Source organism: Trichechus manatus, unplaced genomic scaffold (genome assembly GCF_000243295.1).
Source record: "Trichechus manatus latirostris isolate Lorelei unplaced genomic scaffold, TriManLat1.0 scaffold00020, whole genome shotgun sequence".
Taxonomy (NCBI): domain Eukaryota; kingdom Metazoa; phylum Chordata; class Mammalia; order Sirenia; family Trichechidae; genus Trichechus; species Trichechus manatus.
The window spans coordinates 23,907,847-23,914,158 of record NW_004443956.1 but is presented as its reverse complement, the minus strand read 5'-3'; the positions used below and the strand labels follow the sequence as shown (position 1 = coordinate 23,914,158).

General features: G+C 37.1%; 1 protein-coding gene and 1 pseudogene across 1 annotated transcript in view; both read left to right on the top strand.

The window, feature by feature from the left end:
- The window catches only part of LOC105756074 (elongation factor 1-alpha 1-like), a 9,673-nt pseudogene extending 9,028 nt beyond the window's left edge, over positions 1–645 (top strand).
- The window catches only part of PTPRN2 (protein tyrosine phosphatase receptor type N2), a 1,314,151-nt gene that overhangs the window by 45,891 nt on the left and 1,261,948 nt on the right, over positions 1–6,312 (top strand). The gene's annotated exons all lie outside the window — the stretch shown is intronic.

Below are 6,312 nucleotides of genomic sequence, written 5' to 3'. Positions count from 1 at the left end.
ATTTGATGTTCTAGGGTTTCAGGATTGTTGATTCTCTGTTTGGCTTAGTTTTTCGGATCTTTGTTGTGGAGGGACGGCGTGGTGCTTCTGCCTAGACCGCCATCTTGCCGGAGTCCTCTGAAGTAAAGTCTTTTGAAGTACACCATAAAGCTTTGAGCGAAGCTCTGCTTGGGGACAAGGTAGGCTTTAATGTCAAGAACATCTCTGTCAAAGATGTTTGTTGTGGCAGTGTGGCTGGTGACAAAAAAATGACCCACCAATGGAAGCAGCTGGCTTTACTGCTCAGGTAATCATCCTGAACCATCATGGCCAAGTCATTGCTGGCTATGCACCTGTGCTGGATTGTCACACAGCTCACATTGCTTGCAAGTTTGCTGAGCTCAAAGAGAAGACTGATTGCTCGTCTGGTAAGAAGCTGGAAGATGGCCCCAAATTCTTGAAGTCTGGTGATGCTGCCATCGTTGACATGGTTCCTGGTAGGCCCATGTGTATTGACAGCTTCTCTGACTATCCTCCTATGGATCATTTTGCTGTTTGTGATATGAGACAGACAGTTGCTGTGGGTGTCATCAAGGCAGTGGACAAAAAGGCTGCTGACCTGGCAAGGTTACCACGTCTGCTTAGAAAGCTCAGAAGCCTAAATGAATATTGTCCATAACACCTGCCACCCCAGTCTCAATCAGTGGTGGAAGAACTGTCTCAGAACTGTTTGTCTCAACTGCCATTTACGTTTAATAGTAAAAGGTTGGTTCGTGATAGCAATGCATTGCAAAACCTTCAGAAGAAAAGGATGTTTTGTGGACCATTTGTGTCTGTGTGTGGCAGTTTTAAATTATTAGTTTTTTAAACCAATATGTTTTAAATGAAAACAACTTGACCAAAAATCTGTCACAGAATTCTGAGACTTATTAAAACAAAGTTTAATGAGAAAAGAAAACACAGATTTCTCTAATACTGTCTTATTTTGTAAATAGATATTTTCTAGTGCACCATTTTTATTTCCATGTCATTAATTTTAATTAATTTTTAAATTTTCTCAGTGTTTCCTCTGGGGATTATAATTAACATCTTAATTTATAATGATCTAGTTTGGATTAATACTGACTTAATTCCAAAATATACAAAACCTCCACTCCTATATTGCATCATCACCACCCCCTTTGTGCTGTTATTATCATACTGTCTTTATATATTGTGTGCCCATCAATATATATTTATAATTACTACTTTTTGCAGTTGGATAGATAAGATATGGGAGAAAAGAGTTACAAATATAAAACATATTTACTCTGTCTTCTGTAATTAACTATGCAGTTACCTTATTTCTTCGTGTAGATTCAAGTTACTATTTAGTGTCCTTTCATTCCATCTCAAAGGACTCCTTGTAGTATTTGGAGTAGAGAAGTTTTGCCAGCAATGAATTCTCTCATTTTTTGTTTTTCTGTGAATATATTGATTTCTTCTTTATTTTGAAGGATAGTTTTGCTGGATATAAAATTTTTGGTTGACAGTTATTTTCTCTCAGGACCTTGAATTGTCATCCTACAGTTTTCTGACTTCCATGGTTTCTGATTTAAAAAAAAAAAAAAGATTCTGTTAATCTTGAGGATCCCTTGTGTTTGATGGGTTGCTTCTCTCTTTCTGCTTTCAAGATTCTCTCTTTGTCTGTGGCTTTGGACAGTTTAGTTTTGATATGTCTAGGTGTGAATCTCTTCGAGTTTATCCTAGTTGAAGTTCACTGAGCATCTTAGATGTGTAGATTCATGTTTTTCATCAAATTTGGGAAATTTTTTCCATTATTTCTTCAAATATTCTTTCTGCGTTTTTCTGTCTATCTTCTCCATCTGGGACTCATATTATGTGTATGTTGGTATGCTTGATTGTCTCTCACAGGTTTCTGAGGCTCTGCTCAGTTTTCCTCATTCTCTTTTCTTTCTGTTCCTCAGACTGGATAATCTAAATTGATCTGTCTTCAGGTTTACTACTGCCTGTTCAAATCTACTGTTGAACCCTTTAGTGGATTTTTCATTTCAGTTATTATAATTTTCAATCCCAGAATTTCTATTGTTTTATAATTTCTATCTCCTTATTGATATTGTATATTTGGTGAAAGATTATTCTCATACTTTACTGTTTAGAAATGATTTCCTTTCATTTTTGAACATATTTAAAATAGCTCATTTAAAGTCTTTTTTCAAATAACTCTAATACCTGGCTTCCTCAGAGATAGTTTCTATTTTTTGCCTTTTTTTTTTCCTGTGCATGGGTCAAGCTGTTTTGTTTCTTTGTATGTCTTAAAAATGTTGGTTTAAAGCTGAGTATTTTAAATAATATAATGTGGGAACTCTGGAAATCAGATTGCCACTTCTCAGGGCTTTTGTTATTGCTGTTAGTTTGTTTAGTGACTTTCTGTACTGCTTTTGTATACTTTTCATGTGTGGCCAATGCTTTCTCTGCTCAGTTAACTTAGTAGTGAAATAAGTGAACAGAGAGCCTTAAATGCTTGGAACTAATAAATCTCCCTGTTTGCTGAAGGATCCTGTATGCATTCTTTCAACAATCAGCCAGGCAATTGACAACCCCGCTTTTGCCTTCACTGCCTGAAGCACAGAGCCTCAATTCAGCCAAAGGTGAGAGTTTAGGGCCTTCTCAGGCCTTTTCTGAGCCTTTTCCCTGGGCATATGTTCAATCCTACAGAAGACTGTGGCCATACAGATTCCCAGGATTATGTCAGAGTATTTCAAAATTCCCACAGGCATCTTATCCCCCAGCTTTTCCTTTTAAGCATTTTGATTACTTATTGTTTTTAGTTACTTACTGTTATCCCCTCACTCAGGAATTCATTAAATTAAACATTTATCTATAAATGTTTTTGACAGATATCCCCAGGGAAATGACTTTTTGCACATGAGGAGGTTTTAGTCAGGTCAAATAAAGACAGCTTTGTACGTGGGCTCTTCCAGGTAACCATCAGACAGATCAGTGATAACAATTCTCCAGTACTGAGGCTTTGAAGGAACTCCAGTGCCTTTCTGCCTCCTCTGATAGCATTCAGGATACTGGTTTTCATTGCAGGCTGTTGCATTTCAAGGCTATGTGGAGCTGGAGAGATGATGAAAATTACCTGTTTCCGTCGAGTCAATTCTGACTCATAGTGACTCTAAAGGACAGAGTAGAACTGCCCCCATAGAGTTTCCAAGAGTGACTGGTGAATTCAAACTGCTGACCTTTTGGTTAGCAGCTGTAGCTCTTAACCAACCACTACACCACCAAGGTTTCCATGATGAAAATAGGCAAGTTAAAATGCCACAAAACTCACTGTTCTTACAGAGAATCGTTTGTTTTTCTTAAATAAATGTTCTCAGATTGCTGGAAGCCTTTGGTTAATTTTCAGAGTTGTGAAAAGTTGGTTCTGACAATTTTTGTCTCTTTTCTTATGCTTTTATGGAGGGGAGAATTTTCAGAGTTCCTTACTCTGCCATTTTCACTGATTTTGCTGCTTACTTTTTGAGATGCCCTGTCTCTGGTCCCCTCCCTCACTTTTCTCTGGACATTGTCTTGAGGAGAACTACCCTTGGGGATAACTTCATTTAGCTTTTATTTTATTTAAGTGTCATCCATAAGATTTTGTTTTGCAATCTAGTTGCTCTGTTATCTTTATGTGGAAACTGGAGGCTATCAAAAACCAATGCTGCCCTGGGCCATCTCCAATCAGTCAACCAGTCATCTCTCTCTCCCTCTGTGTGTGTTTCTTGTTTAATATAAAAATAAAAGCCCATTTTCTCTGTCGCCCCTTTTTCTGTTAAAGATATCCCTGCGATTTTTCTGCACTGAAGGAGGAGAAGCCATTCCTGTCTTTAGAGCAGCAGTTCTCAGCCCTGGCATACACAAAAATAACTTGAGATGCAGGGATGGATTACCCAATAAGCAAGGTACGCATGGGCTTACTTGCGCTTACTTACTAATCTATAGTGCAAAATTTCACCCGTTTTTCACCACACCAATGTGAAATTGTTCACTACAGATTAGTAAATAAACACAATTAAGCCCATGCACACCTTGTTTACTGAGGTAATCTGCCCATGTTGGGAAGCCTCAAAAACAATGCTGTCTTAGATTTACCCTCCAAAGATTCTAAATTGATTGTTCTCATGTGGGGCAGCTAATGCTCTTAAAAATTCTCTGGGTGATTTCAGTATCTTAATATCTCTTTGTTCATTTGTAAAATAGGACTAATACTCTGTGAATTATGTTAAGTTACTGGATTGAAATAATATGTAATGAAGATTCTTTAAAATCTCAATACTAATATTAAAAATGTTTACATCTGATGATAGTTCTATAATTATAATCATGATGTAATGTATTTTAAGACTTATTTTAATTACAAACCTAGGAATCATTTGTGCCATAAAATTTTTATCTGAATGTTGTAAGATTTACAAATTGCAAGTTTAACGGCATTTTAATCCTGTATGGCAAATTAGCATTACATATTTTGTTACAATTTTAGTGGAATAATGAAGAATAGTAATACTCTATATAATATGTTGTTGTTGGGTGCCGTCAAGTGGATTCCAATGCATGGTGACCCCATGTGACAAAACAGAACTGCCCCATATCGTTTTCTTGGCTGTAAGACCTGATGATCTGCTCCCATAAGGATTATAGCCAAGAAAACCCTGTGAAGCAGTTCTGCTCTGTCACATGGGGTCATTATGAGTCAGAATTGACTCAACAACACTGAACAACAACAACAGTCTTTATGGAAGCAGATTGTCAGATATTTCTCCCATGGAGTCACTGGATGGGTTTGAACTGCCAACCTTTTGGTTAGCAGCCGAGCACTTAACCATTACATCAACAGGGCTCCTTCTATATAATATAGAATGCTATAATTTTTAGACAGTTATAACATACAATATTTTCGTAAGTTTTCTTTTTGCTGTTGAAAGAGTAGATCTTGTTATTTAGTAGATTAAGACAACTGAGGCACTAAGTCATAAAGGCTGTACCCAGTACCATTCAGTTGGCATAGAGGTGAGATTAGGATCCAGAACTCCTGAACACAGAGGGGAGAGCAGCTGTCCTCAAAATTTTGATCTCAGGACTCTTTTATATTATTATAAATTATTGAAGACCCTTGAACAGCTTCTGTTTTTTGTGGGTTACTGCTGTCTACATTTGCTGGATTAGAAATTAAAATTGAGAAAATAAAATTTAAAAATAGCTATTTATTTTAAAATTACAAAAATAAACTCACTACATACTAACTATGTAAGACTTGAAGCACTTACTGATGAAGATCAAAGACTACAGCCTTCAGTATGGATTACACTTCAACATAAAGAAAACCAAAATCCTCACAACTGGACCAGTAAGCAACATCATGATAAACAGAGAAAAAACGTCAAGGATTTCGTTTTACTTGGATCCACAGTCAACACTCATGGAAGCAGTAGTCAAGAAATCAAACAATGTATTGCATTGGGCAAATCTGCTGCAAAAGACCTCTTTAAAGTGTTAAAAAGGAAAGATGTCACTTTGAGGACTAAGGTGCACCTTACCCAAGCCATGATATTTTCATTCGCCTCATATGCATGTGAAAGCTGGACAATGAATAAGGAAGACTGAAGAATTGATGCCTTTGAATTATGGTGTTGGCGAAGAATATCGAATATACTGTGGACTGCCAGAAGAAGGAACAAGTCTGTCTTGGAAGAAATACAGCCAGAGTGCTCCTTGGAAACTAGAATGGCAACACTTCATCTCATGTGCTTGGGACATGTTATCAGGAAGGAGCAGTCCCTGGAGAAGGACATCATGTTTGGTAAAGTAGAGGGTCAGCGAAAAAGAGGAAGACCCTTGACGAGATGGATTGACACAGTGGTTCAACAATGAGTTCAGACATAACAAGGATTTTGAGGGTGGTGCGGGACCGGGCAGTGTTTTGTTCTGTTCTACATGGGGTCTCTTGAGTCGGGACTGACTCTATGGCACCTAAAGACAACAACACGTACTAACTATGATAACTATGTTTTCAAAAATATAAAAAATAGTGTTTTGTTTTGTTTTACATTTTTGAAAATCTCTTTACTTTTTGACTTAACAGAAAACAGTTGGATTCTCATGTGGCTTCTGCTTTCTTTTTGAGCACTTTTCACCCATGTAGCTGCTGGAAATCTCCAATGTATTCTCATGAGAAAATAAGAGTAAAAAAGGCAAATAGTATCTTAGTGTTTTATTAAAATAAAAATTTGACCTCACAGACTCCTTGAAAAGGTCTCAGGTCTCACCAGATGTCCCTAGGTA